Source organism: Pistacia vera, unplaced genomic scaffold (genome assembly GCF_008641045.1).
Source record: "Pistacia vera cultivar Batoury unplaced genomic scaffold, PisVer_v2 Contig190, whole genome shotgun sequence".
Classification (NCBI taxonomy): Eukaryota; Viridiplantae; Streptophyta; class Magnoliopsida; order Sapindales; family Anacardiaceae; genus Pistacia; species Pistacia vera.
Window position 1 is genome coordinate 2,660,680 of NW_022195991.1, and position 22,293 is coordinate 2,682,972.

The following is a 22,293-nucleotide window of genomic DNA, read 5'->3' on the forward strand; positions in this document are numbered from 1 at the left end:
CCCTGAGTTTAATTTTTTTACCAATGGTGAAGGAGCTAAACATTTGCCAAGGGCATCAGAGAGTTCCTGGTAACTTTGTATAATTTGAGGTCAACCTTACGTAAATATGGGCACCATCCATGCTCACTTTAACAAAAGCTGCAGCACCAACAACACACTACCTATCAGTGCTGGCCTTATCACTTTCCTCACTGCTATCTTTGGACGGCCTGATGTTCTTTCTGAATGATCTCACGGTGGCCAACCAACCACTTGTGCCTGTATCACCATCATCATTATAAATTATTTCATAAAAAAGGATGATTCTGTTTCTGTTTTCAAATATTACAGCACATCAAAATGGTGCCGTGTTCTGCTTACTTTTACTTTTTTGGTGGAGAGAAAAACCGTACCATTTTTTGTTTTCGTGTACAACATGATATGGGTAGAAAGCTATGGGCTAGACAGTAGCTATACTTTTTCTCTCCTATGAAATTTTTTGTTGTGGTTGAGAAAAGTAAAAGATTCCTTATGTTTTGTCTTTTTCCCTTTCTTCCGACAACGAACCAAAGCCTCTTGAAATTATAACTAAAATCAATAAAATATCTATTTTCTTTATTAACATTAATTAAATTAAAAAAAAATTAGTTTGTTCATGGCCGCAACACAAACACTTAGCTCACCAACTACGTCCTGACTTCTAATGCTTCATTAAATCTCCTAAACTCCAAATCTCAAGTGAAATCTCATTATAATACTAAAAACTTCTCTCATCATCCACATCAAAGTATTCATGGATCATTTTGAAGTTTTTTCTTGATTTCGATTTAACGGTAATTATAATAAGTTAGTTAGTAGAACAACTACTTTGCCGGTGGCTTTGAAACCCTAGTCTTCTCCTTCATCTTCTCCACAGCATCAACATCATCACGACCGTCGCCGAGACGACGACGACTCTTTAGTCGACAAAAAGCTTCAATAACCTCCGTCTCCGCAAGCCGCTCTTTCCAGCTCTTGGCTATCTCACTTTCGCCACCGCCACCTCCCGTAACCCCACAGCGCAGCTCCGTTTCTTCAAAGTTAATCATCTTAACTTAACAACTCAACGTAATTAGCGTCCCAACTTTAAACACTAACAATCTCTCCTTAATTCGCCGGCTCGTTCGAGAGTTTAGTCTGTTTGTGAATTTGTCACAGGGGAAAGAAACACAAGCAGGGAAAGAAAGAAAGAGAGAGAACAGCGTGGATAACGGGGGAATAATATATGGGTAATATGGTATTGATTTGTTGGGTAAAAAAGGAAGATTTTGGACGGTGGATGTGAAGGACACGTGGATGGTGTGATTTAAGTTTTAAGCGTCCGTAGTTTGTCGGGCGAGTGATGTCATGGATGATGTAATATTTTAGAATGATTGTGGTGAAGTAAGTGGACAGACCAAGTTGGCCTTGTTTGCCTTTTATTTGTTTCATTGGCTCCACCAATTAATAATTACTAATATTTTGGTTTTTAATTAATTAATTAACTTTTAGATCATTTACTCAAAACTTTAATTTTTTTATATTTTTTGGTGATCAGGGTATCCGAGCCAACTTGTACGTATCTCAACTAATCTCTCAAGACCTTGAAATTGACAATTGGATAAATCCTCTCTATAGTCACTACTATTAATAACTCGGGTGAATCGAACTCATAATATACTCACTCTTAAGTGGGATAAAATTGTGAACCATTCTAGCAAAGCAAACAATCTCTCTTACTTGGACAAGTTTGACAAAATTTTAATTTAATTTACGAGAATTTGATATTTTGGATTCTTTGAGGATATTGTTTTATGAGTGCTTTTATGAAAAAGTATGTCCAAGCGTGCTTAGAAGAAAAGAAAGAAGTTTTTTTAATTTTTATTTATTATTATTGAGTTAAAGTGAGTTCTTTTTTCTTATCTTTTTTTAAAGGCATTTTTTAATAAATTAGGTACTTTAAAAAATGAAGTAATTTTATTAATGAAAAAATAGGTAACATATTAGATTAATTCTAGTATTAATATATACAATATAATATAATTTTATAGTTAGCTAATTTGCTTTACATTTAAGGAGAATAATTTGTAATTGTATTTATTTATCAATGAAATTTATAGTTAAAACTTTATATATATAATCTTATCGCTTATAAATGTTTGGTATTATAGTTATCCACTTACTCCACTTCGTGCGGTGAACATCAAAGCACCTAAATCATGAAATGATGGGTTCCATTACACAATAATGCCAAAAATTAGATGAAAATGTTCAACTCCATCTAGATAACATTTTTATAAATTATAATCTTTTCTTTTTGGTAACATGTAATTCTGTTTTTGTAAAAAATAAATAGTGTCATATCAAGTATTATTGCATCTTTCTAAGTTCATCAAAATTGGAAAAATGAAAATCTATATGGTTAAAGAGAGTATCACATAATTTGTATGATTACAATAGCATTCACGCTAAAGTGCTTCTTTTATTCTAAATTATATTTTCTTGATATAATAATAATAAATGATATATTACTCTAAGATGAGAAATATAAAATAAGTATTTATAACTCATAAATCCCCTAACTTCGCTTTACAAACCCAATTCGAAATTGGAATATTCATAGAATGCTAAAATCTTTGATAATCAAGCAATAATAATAATAATTTTTTACATAAGGTATTCATTAGGAACTCTAAACCCATATGATCATACTTTTTTTTTATAACCAGAGTGCTCGGGCCAGTTTGTGCTCACCTAAACTTATTCTCGGGACCTATTAAATACTTTACAAACCCAATATTTCAGACAATTCACAAATATGTTAGGTGTCCTTAATATAGTTTAAACCTATAAAATCAATAAACAGAGTAAACCTTCTAAACCATCATGCCAACCTTTTGGGTTAATATGACCATACTTTGTAGAGTAATAATGCAAAATTATTATAAATTTGTTCTCTCTCTCAATCTCTAATTAGGGTTCACTTGTAATATTGGGTATTTTGACCCTTTGTATGATTTAATGGTCGGGGCAGCGGAGGTAACCGGTGTTAGTCGTAACGTACATCATTTCTCTTAAAGTAGAAGGAGATAACACGTGGCAAAACGTAATTGGTGAAGGGTGGGTGTGGACGTTGGGAGGAATCAACAGAAGACAGGTGGGTTAAGAAAGTCAAAGAAAGAAAGCATGTGGAGAGCTTGATTGGGGGAGAGGATATTCGGTGTGCCCCACCAACCCCACTTCTTGTCCTTAGACTTTTAAATCCAACTCGACCCATGTGCCCTTGTTTCTTCTTTTTCTTTCACCTACGTATTCTCATTTCTCAATACCCCGTGTACATACATAACAGAATCTCCATACCACCGTATAAATTATTTCAACTCTTAATTATTTTTAACATATACCATAGTCCATAAAGCTAGCACAAAGAATCTATTCCCATATCAACATGTAAGTATTATATTGAAAAAAATAAAATAAATTATTCAAACGAGGTTATTATCTTAACCTCATCAATGATCTTTTTTTTTTTTTTTTTAATGATCGAGGGTGTTTAGATCAACTTACATACACCTCAACTAATCCTTCAAACCCTATAACTACCGGTTAAGTAAAAGTTTTAGTGGTTACTCTTATTAGTAACAGATAAAAGACTTGAATTCATAACCTCTTGAGTAATAAACTAAAGAGTCTCTATCGACTCACTTGGTCAACCAAAAGTACTTATTAATGATCGTTTAATTTCATCTATACTTACGTTATCATAAAGTATTATAAATTCTTCGAAGGAAAATCTATAATAAGAAACTCGAGAAAGAGCATATAACATGTTCTAGAAAGTAAGAGTTTGATAATAGTCAAATACATTTGAATTGAAAGTAAATTTATTTGACGATAATTTTTCTTATCCTATGTCACTTGTGGTCCTATGAACCTACGTAGAGGATATATCTACCTTATCCAATTTTATTTTATTTGAATGAGGTCAAATTTAGACCTTACCTCTTTTTTGAATATCGAGTTTTATCTTATATAAAAGTATCGTATTTTGACTTCAATTCTGATAATGAAAGCTCTATAAACTTATCGACAAGTATTTATATCATTGTCATACCCATACAACAATTTGAATTTTTATTTATTCAGTCAAAGAAAACCTTATATTTAATACTTTATACCACAATTTAGGCTTCCTAAAGTAAATTAACAAGAAAGTATTTAACAACTAATTAGACACGTCCAACTATTAAAATTATGTACTAAAAACGGACAATATATAATAGATGGGACCTGGGGTCGTTGCAAATAAATTTTTGAAAACCTTTTTATGTAAAGAAAGTAGTTGGTTAAAAATTACTGAAGAAAAACAAATCATAATATTTAACAAATGAATGGATATGATGATGGATGATGGTGATGATGGATGATGCGGAATGAATGTGATGAGCATGACATAAAAGAGATGGGGAACAAGAAGCAAATGTGAAATAAATTTCCCCAAAAAGCTGACAAAACACAGAAAGCAAGGATTGAAAAGGACTTCCCATCTACTCCCAAACAAAAGCCATCAAAATGATAAGGCCCATTGCCAGCCTGCCACCCAATCCACACTCATACATACATGCACATTAATTTTCCCTCGTGTGGATTTGGGCCCCACTTAGACCCACCACCACTGTCACTATCCTTAACTAGTACTAATTAACCTTACCCCACACGTGTGCAACCTCACTCCCATCCCGCCACAGTACAGTACGCCCACCGTAACTCTCTCCATATGTCAACTTCCATCCACACGCTCCGCACGTGTCACATTCAATACCTTCTTCTCATCTGTCAATTTTACTAAGCTTCATCTTTTGTTTTTTTTTTCCCCCGTACTGTCCTATTTTGAAAGTTTAAAACTATTTCTTTTTCTTCTCTTTTTTCTTATATATCCACTAATTTGTACAATTGGTATATTTTTATTCTATGAACATTCACTCATTTGAATGGCATCAATTTAAAGTTTTACCCGGTTCGTAGCGTAATTCTTGTATATATGTCATCAATTTATCTCTTTAAACACATATATATATTGGTAATCGGAGTGTTTGAGTCAATTTACATATATTTTAACTAATCAATGGAATCATTTGAATACCTTATAAGTCCAAATAATCATATAAATCACAATATGATAAATGATTCAAAAATTCGAACTCAAAATATCAATAAAGGGAATAAACCTTTTTAACCGTCGAACAGACCGTTTGGGGTTAAATACCTACATATTAATGATCAATTGTTATAACTCACCAATTTTAGACTCAATTTTCTAAGCAAATTGATGGGTATTGCTTAATATCATAAAAGAATTGATTAAAAATCTCTGTGAAATAACTAAAACCCTCTTATGGTATATTGAAAACCTGTCTAATAGTCGTATCAGGTAAACATGAGAAACTATAATATAAAATATGTAATAATTTATGTTTACGTAATTGGACCCTAAATTTAGTTATAATATTACTATTTAAAACTTTTAAAAGGATAAGATCATAGAATGTCTAAAAATATATAAAAATAAAATCATATATTTTGATGTGAAATGAATGATTGAAAATTTGTATTTTAGTTTGTCACTTCAAAATTATTGGTGGTGTTAATAATTTAAACATAAGAAACTAAAGGCCATAATAATTGATTAGAGGTCCTTTAATTTGCTAAAATTATACTTGATTTAAATCTCACAACTGAATCATATCTTATCTTTCCTAATCAAAGATTTTAGGAAGCAATTAATATAATAAAATATTTTGATTTAGATTAAATGGATGAAATTTATGTATATAATGAAAACATTATAATAATTAATATTTGGCAAATAAAACGTAAACGTGGCAATGTTGAAGGCACGAATGGACTGTCTCCCTCTACCCAAACAAGAAAATGACACTCGTACAATGAACTCTTCATATATCTCTCTCTTCAATCAATTTGAAGATTTTCTATCCAATCTTCTTTTTTTCTTCTCCTCAAAAGCCCCCTCTTTCATCTTGTTATTACTATCAAAATATGTCTATAGTGATTTAACTAGAAAAACAAATAATATTATAATTCAAATTTTGTCTATAGTGATTTGAATTTCCTTTTTAAACATTTATGAATCGAAGAATTACTTGATTTTAACACACACACCGTCCACCTTATTCAAAGTTAAATATAGAGTAAACCCGACTTTTTCCCGCCTAACGTTTTGCCTTAATGACACTTTCCTAGCAAAAATTTTTTAAAATATCACTCTTTCATCCAAAGTTTATATTTTGTTAATACCTAAAATACATTTTATTTTCTCAATCAACGTTCAATAAGTCACCGGGAGCCAAGGTAAGAGGGGTTTTGTATAGTGAAGGCTGGTGGATTGAATAGTAGTGATCGATTGAGTATTCATTATTGGAATTAGATAAAAATTACGTAAGAATAGGAAACCCTAACTTTGCGTGCAAGAATGAGAGAAATTTTATAAACAGGAGACCAGAGGTTCAAATGATGACGACAGAGAGAATTTTTGCCACTAAAATCAGCTTTGGATAATAACTAAATATAAACTTTGGGTGGAAAAGTAGAATTTTGAATCTTTTTAGGTGGAAAAAGTTATTAAGCCAAGCCTTGGGTGGGAAAAAGTCGTTTACTCTTAAAAATACAGATAAAACTAAATCCTAACAAATTAAAATAAGTTTTTACCTCATATTTTTATCAAGAATATAGGACATTAGTAAAAGGAAAAAAAAAAAATATTACATATTCGAAGATTTATATACATTCAGCGGGTGTTTGGTTGGGGATTATGTGAGATTACTAGGGTTAAATCATCTTATATTACTTGTTTACTATGTTTAGTTTGTTAAATAATATAAGATTCTGATAATCTTTAAATACCAAAAGTAGCTATTGTTGGTAACATTGGAAGTAATATGATTATCTCTATTTTTTTAGGTATTGTAAGATTAATTGGGTAATTTTTATTTTTATTTTTTATAATTCTATCCCTTATTAATAAAATTTTAGGACAATAATGCCCTTATTTAATTTATTTACATGAATCTTGCTTTTACCATGTCACCCCATTTAATTAATTTTTTTAGACAAAATTACCCTTGAAATCAAAACAAATTTCAGCTTACCCAAGCCACCCCCAACCCACTTGCCGCCAGCCAAACCACCGTCGATCATCGCAAAAAGTCGCAGGAAGTCACCTGGAGTCGCCGTGAGCAGTCCACCGTGACCGGGAGGCCCTAATATGGCTGTTTTTAGCCATATTTATGGCCGAAAAGGTCATATCAGGAGCAGATCTGGCCGATAAAGGCTAAGGTTCTAGCAGTTAATGCCCATACCCATCGATTTGGCTGGATATGGCCGTTTTCGGCCATCAATATGGCCAACAACGGCCATATCGGAGCCTTGTGGTCACGGTGAGCTACTCACGACGACTTTCAGAGACTTCCGGCGGTGGTTTGCGGTGGCGGCAGGGGGTTGGGGTGATTTTGTCAAAAAATAAAGTTTTATATAAGCAGGTGTGTTTTAGCTAAATCTGAAATATTGGGTGTTAAAAGAAATTATTCAAAAATTAATAAAAAAAATATTATATTAATATTTAAAAAGAGGGCAATTTAATAATTTAAATAACATACCTATCAATTTATTCCCCCTAACCAAATATATTAATATAACATACACATCAATTAACCAAACACATTTTTCTAAAAATTCTTAGTAATCTTCAAGGTAAAATAAGATTTAAGTAATCTAATATTTTCGGTAATCTAACATTCCCTGAACCAAATACCCCTCAAAGTTATGTGACGTAAAATGAAGAGATAAATTTATATAAAGTCAACTTAATAAATTAAAAAAAAATTAAGTGGAATGTTACAAAAACAATGGCATAGTATATCACTATATTGTATATATATTTTCTTATGCATGGCATCACCTAAATCTAATTCTCATCTAATGATTTTTCTCAAAATAAATTAATTACAAATAATTTTTTATATGAATTAAAAAAAAAAAAAAAAAAAAGCTGTCATCATTTTGTGAACTTTAAAAAACACAATAATAATAGTAACGACTAACAAGAATCATGTCAACATGTTGGGACACAAATGAAAGAAAATAAAGTTTTCAGTACAAATTCTGAAAAAAAAAAGGAAAAGTAGATAAGATTAAAATAGCTGGAGATGGGGCCCGTACTGTGATGTGTGGGGGCCAGATTGGCTGGCCATAATTGGAGAAGAGACCCCAGGCAGACAGTAATAATGAGGTGTCATAAATCGGTAGGATTAATGGGCCCTATCTACATCTTTTTAGGCCCATAGAAGTGGGTCCTTGTCTGTCTGTAGGCCCATTCAAAGATTAGGTTGTTGATTCATTTGCTTACCTTTAATATTATTTAAAAAAAAAAAAAGAAAAAAAGACATCATTAAAGTAATAAAGCGGACACATGAAAGTCACATGGAATTTGCTGATTTGGTGCAATCTGATTGGTAGGTTTGTGTAGAGGTGTCGGTGATACATGAAATTGAGACATTAGCAATTAATTGTTAGATTAAATAAAAAATATGAATAATTGAAAAAATATATTTCATTGTTGCGAGATCTTGTTCTATATTTGCCCTCCACCATTCACATACTTTATAAACACGCAATATTTTTTAACTTGAAAGTTTACAGTACAGATAATGCAGAGATTCTTATCATTATTAATACAAAATGAAAGGGAACAAAAACAGTCATGACAGCTACACCAAACGATAACAATATAATAATATAAAAAAAGTATTATTAGACAAAGCCATAGCAATAAACAAAGTCACAGATGGGAAAAAGATTTAAACATGTTTAATATATTATTATTACTTCTTGTCCCTTAACAATCTCTCACAAAATTAACATATTAATTCCACATCATCATCATCATCATCATCATCTATACTAAACCATCATCATACAGACCATCATCACATATTCAAACTCCCTGCTTGAACCCTCTCAAGCCGGTTCGCCTTTGGGTTTGAATTTTCAACTTCTTGGAACAAAATACAACTTGCTTTCAGCTTCTGTTCTTCAACTTCAACTGCTCTTGGAGCTGCAAATAAAATAAAAGTAAAATGTTCATATCAGAAACAAAGTTGAGAATTACTATAAAGATTATACAAATAATAGTAATTTACCAAGTCCAATGGCCTCGGATCCTTTCATTATCTTAAGCGTTTGCATGAATCAACACAACATCCTGTTAAATCATCAACTAATTAGTTAAAACTCTCGAAGAGAAATGTTAATATTTTAATATCAACTTGTTATTATGGTGATGAACAAACTTACTTCCCATGGCACATCACCCACAAGCATCCAGTCTCCATCTTTGTCTTCATAGTAGTGTACATACTCAGAAACCACACAAAGATCTATCAGTTTGCTCTCGTTCATGAAATCCTTCATTCTTGTGATCCACAGTTACCTATACATAAATTAACCCAAACCCATTTTGTCAAAATTATATTATTAATCACATAAGTTAATTTAATTTTTAACACCACCCTGAGTTTAATTTTTTTACCAATGGTGAAGGAGCTAAACATTTTGCCAAGGGCATCAGAGATTCCGGTAACTCTTGTATAATTGAGGTCAACCTTACGTAAATATGGGGCACCATCCATGCTCACTTAACAAAAGCTGCAGCACCAACAACAACACTACCATTAGCAGTGCTGGCCTTATCACTTTCCTCACTGCTATTCTTTTTGGACGGCCATAGTGTTCTTTCTGAATGATCTCAACGGTGGCCAACAACCACTTGTGCCCTGTATCACCATCATCATTATAAATATTCATAAAAAAGGATGATTCTGTTTCTGTTTTCAAATATTACAGCACATCAAAATGGTGCCGTGTTCTGCATTACTTTTACTTTTTTGGTGGAGAGAAAAACCGTACCATTTTTTGTTTTCGTGTACAACATGATATGGGTAGAAAGCTATGGGTAGACAGTAGCTATACTTTTCTCCTCCATTGAAATTTTGTTTGGTGGTTGAGAAAAAGAAAAGATTCCTTATGTTTTGTTCTTTTCCTCTTTCTCCCGACAACGAACCAAAGCCTCTTGAAATTATAACTAAAATCAATAAATATCTATTTTCTTTATTAACATTTAATTAAATTAAAAAAAAATTAGTTTGTTCATGGCCGCAACACAAACCACTTAGCTCACCAACATCGTCCTGACTTCTAAAGCTTCATTAAAAATCTCCTAAACTCCAAACTCAAGTGAAATCATCATTATAATACTAAAAACTCTCTCATCATCCACATCAAAGTAATTCATGGATCATTTGATGAGTTTTTTCTTGATTTCGATTTAACGGTAAGATATAATAGTTAGTTAGTAGAACAACTTACTTTGCCGGTGGCTTTGAAACACTAGCTTCTCCTTCATCTTCTCCACAGCTCAACATCAATCACGACCGTCGCCGACGATGACGACGACGACTCTTTAGTCGACACAATTAAGCTTCAAGTCAACCTCCGTCTCCGCAAAGCCTCTCTTTCCACAGCTCTGGCTATCTCACTTTCGCCACCGCCACCTCCCGGTACACCCCAAGCGAGCTCCGTTTCTTCAAAGTTAATCATCTTAACTTAACAACTCAACGTAATTAGCGTCCCAAACTTTAAACACTAACAATCTCTCCTTAATTCGCCGGCGTCGTTCGAGAGTTAGTCTGTTTGGTGAATTTGTCACAGGGGAAAGAAACACAAGCAGGAAAGAAAGAAAGAGAGAGGAACAAGCGTGGTAAAACGGGGAATAATATATGGTAATATGGGTATTGATTTGTTGGGTAAAAGAGATTTTGGACGGTAGATGTGAGGACGCGTGGATGGTGTGATTTAAGTTTTAAGCGTCCGCAGTTGTCGGGGGAGTGATGTCATGGATGATGCATTTTAGAAGATTGTGGTGAAGTAAGTGGACAGACAGTTGGCCTTGTTTGCCTTTTATTTGTTTCATTGGCTCCACCATAATAATTACTAATATTTGGTTTTAATTAATTAATTGACTTTTAGATAATTACTCAAACTTTAATTTTTTTTATTTTTTTGGTGATCAGGGTGTCCCGAACTAATTTGTGATACTTAACTAATTTTAAGATCTTAAAAGACAGTTGGAAAATCTCTCCGTAATCACTATATTAAAAAATCGGGGAATCAAACTCTGCTATATTCACTCCTAAGTGGGATAAATTGTGAACCATTCTAGCAAAGCAAACAATCTCTCTTACTTGGATAAGGTTGACAAAACTTTAATGTAATTTACGAGAATTTGATATTTTGGATTCTTTGATGAATTGTTTTATGAGTGCTTTTATGAAAAAGTATGCCAAGCGTGCTTAGAGAAAAAGAAAGAAGTTTTTTAATTTTTATTTTTATTATTGCTTAAAGTGAGTTCTTTTTTCTTATCTTTTTTTAAAGGCATTTTTTAATAAATTAGGTACTTTAAAAATGAAGTAATTTTATTAATGAAAAAATAGGTAACATATTAGATTAATTCTAGTATTAATATATACATATAATATAATTTTATAGTTAGCTAATTTGCTTTACATTTAAGAGAATAATTTGTAATTGTATTTATTATCAATGAATTTATAGTTAAACTTTATATAATAATCTTATCGCTTAAAATGTTTGGTATTATAGTATCCACTTACTCCACTTCGTCGGGTGAACATCAAAGCACCTAAATCATGAAATGATGGGTTCCATTACACAATAATGCCAAAAATTAGATGAAAATGTTCAACTCATATAGATAACATTTTATAAATTATAATCTTTTCTTTTTGGTAACATGTAATTCGTTTTTGTAAAAATAAATAGTGTCATATCAAGAGTATTGCATCTTTCTAAGTTCATCAAAATTGGAAAATAATAAATCTATATGGTTAAAGAGAGTATCACATAATTTGTATGATTACAATAGCATTCACGCTAAAGTGCTTCTTTATTCTAAATTATTTCTTGATATAATAATAATAAATGATATATTACTCTAAGATGAAAACATAAAATAACATTTATAACTTAAAATCTCCTAACCTCGCTTTACAAACCTAATTCGAAACTAGAATATTCGTCGAACCCTAAAATCTTGAGAATCGAGCAAATAACAATTTTTGACATTGAGGTATTCTTAGGAACTCTAAACCCATATGACCATACTTTTTTTATAACTAGAGTTGTTTGATCAGTTTGAGCTCACATAAACTTATCTTTGAGACTCATAAATACCTACAAGCCTAATATTTCAGGCAATTACAAATATCTTGGTGTCTCTAATGTAATTTAAACCTATAAAATTAAAAGAAAGCAACCTCTGACCATCATGCCAACTTTGGGTTAATATGAACCATAATTTGTAGAGTATAATGCAAATTATTATAAATTTGTTCTTCTCAATCTCTAATTAGGGTTCACTGTATATTGGGTATTTGACCCTTTGTATGATTAATGTCGGGGCAGCGGAGGTAACCGGTGTTAGTCGTAACGTACATCATTTCTCTAAAGTAGAAGGAGATAACAACGTGGCAAAACGTAATTGGTGAAGGGTGGGGGTGGACGTTGGAGAATCAACAGAAGAAGGTGGGTTAGAAAGTCAAAGAAAGAAAGCATGTGGAGAGCTTGATTGGTGGAGAGGGTATTCGGTGTGCCCCACCAACCCCACTTTGTCCTTAGACTTTAAAATCCAACTCGACCCATGTGCCCTTGTTTTTCTTTTTCTTTCACCTACGTATTCTCATTTCAATACCCCGTGTACATACATAACAGAATCTCCATAACACCATATAAATTATTTCAACTCTTAATTATTTTTAACATATACCATAGTCCATAAAGCTAACACAAAGAATATATTCAATCAACAAGTAAGTATTATATATGAAAAAAATAAAATAAATTCTTCAAACGAGATTATTATCTTAACCTCATCAATGATCCTTTTTTTTTTTTTTAATGACTGAGAGTATCTAGACCAATTTACGTATACCTCAACTAATCCTCTAAACTCTATAACTACCGATTAAGTAAAAGCTTCAGTAACTACCTTATTAGTAACAGATAAGAGAACTTAAACTCATAACCTCTGAAGTAATAAACTAAAAAGTCTCTATCGACTCACTCGATCAACCAAAAATACTTATTAATGATCGTTTAATTTCATCTATACTTAGTTATCATAAGATTATAATTCTTCGAAGGAAAATCTATAATAAGAAACTCGAGAAAGAGCATATACAATGTTCTAGAAAGTAAGAGTTTGATAATAGTCAAATACATTGAATTGAAAGTAAATTTATTTGACGATAATTTTTCTTATCCTATGTCACTTGTGGTCCTATGAACCTACGTAGAGGAATATCTACCTTATCCAATTTATTTTATTTGAATGAGGTCAAATTTAGACCTTACCTCTTTTTTGAATATCGAGTTTATATATTAAAAAAGTATCGTATTTGACTTCAATTCTGATAATGAAAGCTCTATAACTTATCGACAAGTATTTATATCATTGTCATACCCATACAACAATTTGAATTTTTATTATTCAGTCAAAGAAAACCTTATATTTAATACTTGTACCACAATTTAGACTTCCTAAAGTAAGTTAACAGGAAAGTATTTAACAACTAATTAGACACGTCCTACTATTAAAATTATGTATCAAAACGGACATATATAATAGATGGGACCTGGGTCGTTGCAAATAAATTTTTGAAAACCTTTTATGTAAAGAAAGTAGTTGGTTAAAAATTACTGAAGAAAACAAATCATAAATTTAACAAATGAATGGATATGATGTGATGATGCGAATGAATGTGATGAGCATGACATAAAAGAGATGGGGAACAAGAAGCAAAGTGAAATAAATTCCCCAAAAGCTGACAAAACACAGAAAGCAAGGATGAAAAGGACTTCCATCTACTCCCAAACAAAATGATAAGGCCCATTGCCAGCCTGCCACCCAATCCACACTCATACATACATGCACATTAATTTTCCCTCGTGTGGATTTGGGCCCCACTTAGACCCACCACCACTGTCACTATCCTTAACTAGTACTAATTAACCTTACCCCACATGTGCAACCTCACTCCCATCCCGCCACAGTACAGTACGCCCACCGTAACTCTCTCATATGTCAACTTCCATCCACACGCTCCGCACGTGTCACATTCAATACTCTTCTCATCTGTCAATTTTACTAAGCTTCATCTTTTGTTTTTTTTTTTCCCCCGTACTGTCCTATTTTGAAAGTTTAAAACTATTTCTTTTTCTTCTCTTTTTCTATATATCCACTAATTTGTACAATGGTATATTTTTATTCTATGAACATTCACTCATTTGAATGGCATCAATTTAAAGTTTACCGTTGTTAGCGTAATTCTTGTATATGTCATCAATTTATCCTTTAAACACATAATATATGGTAATGGCGGAGTGTTTGAGTCAATTTACATATTTTTAACTAACAATGGAATCATTTGAATACCTTATAAGTCCAAATATCATATAAATCCAATATGATAAATGATTCAAAATTCGAACTCAAAATATCAATAAAGGGAATAAACCTTTTTAACGTCGAACAGACCGTTTGGGGTTAATACCTACATATTAATGATCAATTGTTAAACTCACCAATTTTAGACTCAATTTTCTAAGCAAATTGAGGGTATTGCTAATATCATAAAAGAATTGATTAAAAATCTCTGTGAAATAACTAAAACCCTCTTATGGTATATTGAAAACCTGTCTAATAGTCGATCAGGTAAACATGAGAAACTATAAATAAAAAAATGTAATAATTATGTTTACGTAATTGGACCCTAAATTTAGTATAATATTACTATTTAAAACTTTTAAAAGGATAAGATCATAGAATGTCTAAAATATATAAAATAAAATCAATATTTTGATGTGAAATGAATGATTGAAAATTTGTATTTAGTTTGTCACTTCAAAATTTGGTGTGTTAATAATTAAACATAAGAAACTAAAGGCCATAATAATTGATTAGAGTCCTTTAATTTGAAAATTATACTTGATTTAAATCTCACAACTGAATCATATCTATCTTTCCTAATCAAAGATTTTAGGAAGAATTAATATAAAAAATATTTTGATTTAGATTAAATGGATGAAATTTATGTATATAATGAACAAATTATAATAATTAATATTTGGCAAATAAAACGTAACGTGGCAATGTTGAAGGCACGAATGGACTGTCTCCCTCTACCCAACAAGAAAATGACACTCGTACAATGAACCTCTTCATATATCTCTCTCTTCAATCAATTTGAAGATTTTCTATCCAATCTCTTTTTTTTCTTCTCCTCAAAAGCCCCCTCTTTCATCTGTTATTACTATCAAAATATGTCTATAGTGATTTAACTAGAAAACAAAATAATATTAAATTCAAATTTTGTCTATAGTGATTTGAATTTCTCTTCTGCTGGCCTTTTTATTCAATTCCCCTCTCCTAACAGAATTCCACCATCCACCATACTCCTACTGCCACCTGTTCATTCCACTTTTTCTTCACACTCACACATTAGTTGCCCATTTATTACAATTAATCCACTATTGCCCCTTCCTACGTTTCTTATTATAGACCAGCACCTCACGTGTTTCATCGGTAACTAAGGTGTCGAGACCAATTTGCGTGCACCTCAACTAATCATTGAGGTTCATTGAATACCCTATAAACCCAAAACCTCAAGGAATTGAGCATACCTCTTTTACTGTCAGACCAATTGGCAATTTTTGGGGTTATCTGTAAATATCCTTCAATGCTGCCAATGAGAAGCCCTTTTTCTCCTTTCTCCTTTGTCTTTTCGTCTTTTTGGGGTCCCAAATAATCCTCCAAAATTATCCTCATTTGGTAGTAAGTAGATGGCAACTGGCACAAAAACAGTCTGTAAAATCCCCACTCTTGAGTTTCTGAAGATCAAAGACATGATTTTTTGGGCTATAATAACAACCACCATATTCTTAGATTTGATTTTGATGCACCAAATTGTTATATTATTTATTTAATCACAGGTGTCACAAGACAAGAGCCAGGAATCATTTTCAGAGATTAACAAAATTATTTATTTATTAGTTTAAGCAGAAGAAATTACTTGATATAAAGGGGATTATAAAAAGAGTATAATAATTGTGTATTTCATCAAGTTAATGGTTTTGAGAATCTTGGGAAAAGGAAAGGACAAGTTTTTACAGGTCCCCGGTCTTTGATGTTCGAGATCAAATAACAAGATAGGCCGAATCACATTTTGACCCCCAATCTTTTTTAAAAGTCCAATGTTACTCTCAAAGTTAGTCATTCCATACCTGTTTTTATTTGAGTAGCTTTGACCATCAAAATTTCAATTTACACTTGTTTTCATTATTAGGAAGAGTAAATATTTTTAAAGTTAATTAAACTATGAAAAAAAAATTATATAAAACAAAAAGCCAAAAATAATAACATTATCAAATATTAAAAAAAATTAATCCTTAAAGTTCTTCAAAAATGATAAATTTGATCATCCGATTATGAATTTTTTTTATTCTTCATGCTTTTGGATTATTCAGAGATTTTATGATTTATTTGCATTTTAGTCTAAATTTTTAGTCTTTTGAGTTAGGTTATGTTTTGTGTCTGCATAATGTTTTATATGAGAGGCAAATTTGAAGAAATTTTCCTTCTTAATTAAATTTAACGTATTAATTTAAAAGATTGGGGTGATATTGTGTGTTTCCGAAACAGAAGGGGGAAAATTTTTCTTTCACGATAGATCAGGGATGAAGATATGATTCATGTTGATTTCCCGCAAAAGGAAAACAAAGAGAATAAAAAAAAATGGTGAAGATGATGGAGGGATTAAAGATTGTTGTAAAGGACAGAGCAAATCTTTGGCAAATCCCTGGTCTTTTGTTGGAAATCTTGCAGAAAATCATTACAACCAAACTCTCACATTTATGCAAATCTAAAAGCCATAGCTTGGGGGATTTAATTTTTGAAGAGTTTTTAATCATCAACAAAGCCACATATAAAGATGTATTCATTTGACTTGGACACCAACCAAACTTTTTTTAAAAGACAGCATCTACATTGTCCAACTAATTTTCCGTCTTTTGAGAGTGCCATTAGCTTTTAGCCGCTAATAGTAAGAGACAAAAAATTTATCAGAATTTTGATAGGAGAATGGTGAAAATAGTTTGTATTTTTTAAAAAGGTATAAAATAATTTTATAAACTTTCACTTACGAATTCCGCGTAATAGTTAATAATTGATTTTTTATAAAATTTTTTGTTCAAGTTAAACTTATTATCAGTTATCACATCATATGTGTGAAAAAAAGTTTGTGAGAATCATTTATTACTCTATCTCTATTGTTTAGAAAAATATAAACATCCACAAAACATACTAACTAAATATACATATAATAAATTATCACTAAGTGGCTCTGATAATAAAAGAACAAAAAACAAATTTATAAGCTCCTAAATTCAAGTCCCCAAACTTTAACAGGAATGGTCATTGAAACTTTTATCCGAGATTAATTAAAATGTATACAAATTTACTGGAACACCCAATACATTAAATTTCATGATTTTTGACAGGTAAAAAAGGCTTGATCTTTTATCCTCCTTTCTCCTTTCCCCCGAAAAAAAGGGTAGAACATATCAACAAAATTAACTGTCATGATCTCTGAAGCTCTGTTTTCAGAATTTATTCCTTCAGTGATTTAGGGGTCCATGCACAGGCACAGCAAACATGACAGATCAATAATGGATTTGAATAAATAAAATAAAATAAATATCCGCCAACAAACAGTTTGCACATGCCTTGCTCCAATCTTATCACATTGTTGAGAGATCTTGTTCTTCATATTTGCCCCCTCCACCATTCACATACTTTATAAACACGCAATATTTTTTAACTTGAAAGTTTACAGTACAGATAATGCAGAGATTCTTATCATTATTAATACAAAATGAAAGGGAACAAAAACAGTCATGACAGCTACACCAAACGATAACAATAATAATAATAATAAAAAAAGTATTATTAGACAAAGCCATAGACAATAAACAAAGCGAAGTCACAGATGGGAAAAAGACTTATAAACATGTTCTAATTATATATTATTATTACTTCTTGTCCCTTAACAAATCTCTCACAAAATTAACATATTAATTCCACATCATCTTCATCTTCATCTTCATCTTCATCTATACTAAACAATCATCATACAGACACATCATCAACATATTCAAACTCCCTGCTTGAACCCTCCCAAGCCGGTTTGCCTTTGGGTTTGAATTTTCAACTTCTTGGAACAAAATACAACTTGCTTTCAGCTTCTGTTCTTCAACTTCTCAACTGCTCTTGGAGCTGCAAATAATAATAAAAGTAAAATGTTCATATCAGAAACAAAAGTTGAGAATTACTATAAAGATTATACAAATAATAGATAATTTACCAAGTCCAATGGCCTCGGATCCTTTCATTATCCTTAAGCGTTTGCATGAATCAACAAACATCCTGTTAAATCATCAACTAATTAGTTAAAACTCTCGAAGAGAAATGTTAATATTTTAATATCAACTTGTTATTATGGTGATGAACAAACTTACTCCCATGGCACATCACCCACAAGCATCCAGTCTCCATCTTTGTCTTCATAAGTAGGTACATACTCAGAACCACACAAAAGATCTATCAGTTTGCTCTCGTTCATGAAATCCTTCATTCCTTGTGATCCACAGTTACCTATACATAAAATTAACCCAAACCCATTTTGTCACTTTTGTCTTTCATTCTTTTCTTTTATGTTTTCAAATAAACATTGTCGAGTATATTTTTATTTTTTAAATTTTAGATTATTGAATTTCAGTCAAAAATCTTTATCGTGCTTTTTAAATTCATCTATTCTTATTATTGTTATTTTTTTAATTCTTATAAAACACTAAACAAACAAATCGATAATACGGACTTCCAGTATTTCTAAGAAAATGGGCTTCTGAGTACTGAGTAGGGGTTACCAATCCATAACTTTGTGTAACCCTAATTATGAGTACTAGCCCAATAACCAGCTATTTGGATCTTCTATGGACCAAATTTAGACCAGAAGGCAGCCCGACTTTCTTATTTGCTTTTGGTTTCTTCAACTTATGGGTGTTAAATGAATATTAATAATACTGCTTTATCTCAAAAGAAGTGGAGATTACATTGAGTGTTTAGATGGGAGTGAATTTCACACTACCAAATAGTTGATAAGTGTTTTGTTTATAATTAAGAGTAAACGACTTTTTCCTACCCCAAATTTACTGGTGGATTGAATGGTGGTGACCGATTGAATATTCGTCGCTAAAAATCAGTTAAGAACAAGAAACCCTAGCTTTGCGATAACCAACAATTGACGAGAAATAAAGTGTCGAAGAGGGGCTTTGTAGAGAGGAGACAGGATGTTCAAATAGTGGTGATGGAGAGAATTTTTGCCATCGAAATCTGAATAATCGACTTTGGGTAGTAACGGAATATTAACTTTGGGTGAGAAAGTAATATTTTGAAACATTTTTGTTGGGGGGAAATGTCATTGTCATTAAGGCAAACCTTGGGTGGGAAAAAGTCGTTTACTTGAGTATTGCTAGATGCTTTTATGGAAACCTAACCCAAAACCCAATTCTCTACTCTTACAAGACAAATTCTTCTTTTTCATATGTAAATATCCCTTTTTTTTTTTTTTGGTAACCAAGACGTCAAGAGTAATTTGCGTATACCTTAACTAATCATTGAGATTCATTGAACACCTTATAAGTCTAAAGGATCAAGTAAGTTACAATGTGATAAGTGATCCAGAGGTTTGAACCCAAGGCCTCAAGGAAGGGAGCATACCTCCTTGACTTCCAGACCAATCCCTTGGGGTTTCTCTGTAAATATCCTTCAATGCTGCCAATGAGAAGCCTTCTTTCTCCTTTCTCCTTTCTCCTTTGTCTTTTCGTCTTTTTGGGGTCCCAAATAATCCTCCAAAATTATCCTCATTTGGTAGTAAGTAGATGGCAGCTGGCACAAAAACAGTCTGTAAAATCCCCACTCTTGAGTTTCTGAAGATCAAATACATGATTTTTTGGGTTATAATAACAGCCACCATATTCTTGGAATTGATTTTGATGCACCAAATTGTTATATTATTTATTTAATCACAGGTGTCACAAGACAAGAGCCAGGAATCATTTTCAGAGATTAACAAAATTATTTATTTATTAGTTTAAGCAGAAGAAATTACTTGATATAAAGGGGATTATAAAAAGAGTATAATAATTGTGTATTTCATCAAGTTAATGGTTTTGAGAATCTTGGGAAAAGGAAAGGACAAGTTTTTACAGGTCCCCGGTCTTTGATGTTCGAGATCAAATAACAAGATAGGCCGAATCACATTTTGACCCCCAATCTTTTTTAAAAGTCCAATGTTACTCTCAAAGTTAGTCATTCCATACCTGTTTTTATTTGAGTAGCTTTGACCATCAAAATTTCAATTTACACTTGTTTTCATTATTAGGAAGAGTAAATATTTTTAAAGTTAATTAAACTATGAAAAAAAAATTATATAAAACAAAAAGCCAAAAATAATAACATTATCAAATATTAAAAAAAATTAATCCTTAAAGTTCTTCAAAAATGATAAATTTGATCATCCGATTATGAATTTTTTTTATTCTTCATGCTTTTGGATTATTCAGAGATTTTATGATTTATTTGCATTTTAGTCTTTTGAGTTAGGTTATGTTTTGTGTCTGCATAATGTTATATATGAGAAGCAAATTGACGAAATTTCCCTTCTCAATTAAATTTAACGTTTGAATTTAAAAAATTGGGGTGAGATTAGGTGTTTCCGAAACAAAAGGGGGAAAATTGTTCTTTCACGATAGATCGGGGATGAAGGTATGATTCATGTTGATTTCCCGCAAAAGGAAAACAAAGAGAATAAAAAAAAATGGTGAAGAGGATGGAGGGATTAAAGATTCTTGCAAAGGACAGAGCAAATCTTTGGCAAATCCCTGGTCTTTTGTTGGAAATCTTGCAGAAAATCATTACAACCAAACTCTCACATTTATGCAAATCTAAAAGCCATAGCTTGAGGGATTTGATATTTGAAGAGTTTTTAATCATCAACAAGGCCACATATAAAGATGTATTCATTTGACGTGGACACCAACCAAACTTTTTTTTAAAGACAGCATCTACATTGTCCAACTAATTTTGCGTCTTTTGAGAGTGCCATTAGCTTTTAGCCGCTAATAGTAAGAGACAAAAAATTTATCAAAATTTTGGTAGGAGAATGGTGAAAATAGTTTGTATTTTTTAAAAGGGTGTAAAAGAATTTTATAAACTTTCTTACGAAATCGGGTGTAGTAGTTAATAATTAGTTTTCGATAAAACTTTTCGTCTAATGAATTCAAGTTAAACTAATTATCAGTTATCATGTCAGATTTAGAAAAAAAGTTTATAAAAATCATTTATTATTCCATCTCTATTGTTTAGAAAAATATAAACATCCACAAAACATATTAATTAAATATATGTATAACAAACTATCACTAAGTGGCTCTGATAGAAAAAGAACAAAAAAAATAAAATTATAAGCTTCTAAGTTCAAATCCCCTAAACTTTAAGGCTATTGAAACTTTTATCTGAGATTAATTAAGATGCGTATATATTTGATTGAACACTTAATACATTAAGTTTCATGATTTTTGACAGGTAAAAAAGGCTTGATCTTTTTTCCTCCTTTCTCCTTTCCCCCGAAAAAAAGGGTAGAAGATATCAACAAAATTAACTGTCATGATCTCTGAAGCTCTGTTTTCAGAATTTATTCCTTCAGTGATTTTGGGGTCCATACACAGCAAACATGACAGATCAATAATGGATTTGAATAAATAAAATAAATATCCGCCAACAAACAGTTTGCACATGCCTTGCTCCAACCTTATCACATTGTTAAGAGATCTTGTTCTTCATATTGCCCCCTCCACCATTCACATACTTTATAAACACGCAATTTTTTTTAACTTAAAAGTTTACAGTACAGATACTGCAGAGATTCTTATCATTATTAATGACAAAATGAAAGGGAACAAAAACAGTCATGACAGCTACACCAAACAATAACAAAGCCATAGACAATAAACAAAGCGAAGTCACAGATG

The 22,293-nt window shown here is 31.5% G+C and overlaps 1 pseudogene; it reads right to left on the bottom strand.

Annotated features, from left to right (window-relative positions):
* Positions 1-8,999: 8,999 nt before the first annotated feature.
* LOC116127230 lies at positions 9,000-9,857 on the bottom strand (annotated as a pseudogene).
* Positions 9,858-22,293: the final 12,436 nt, after the last annotated feature.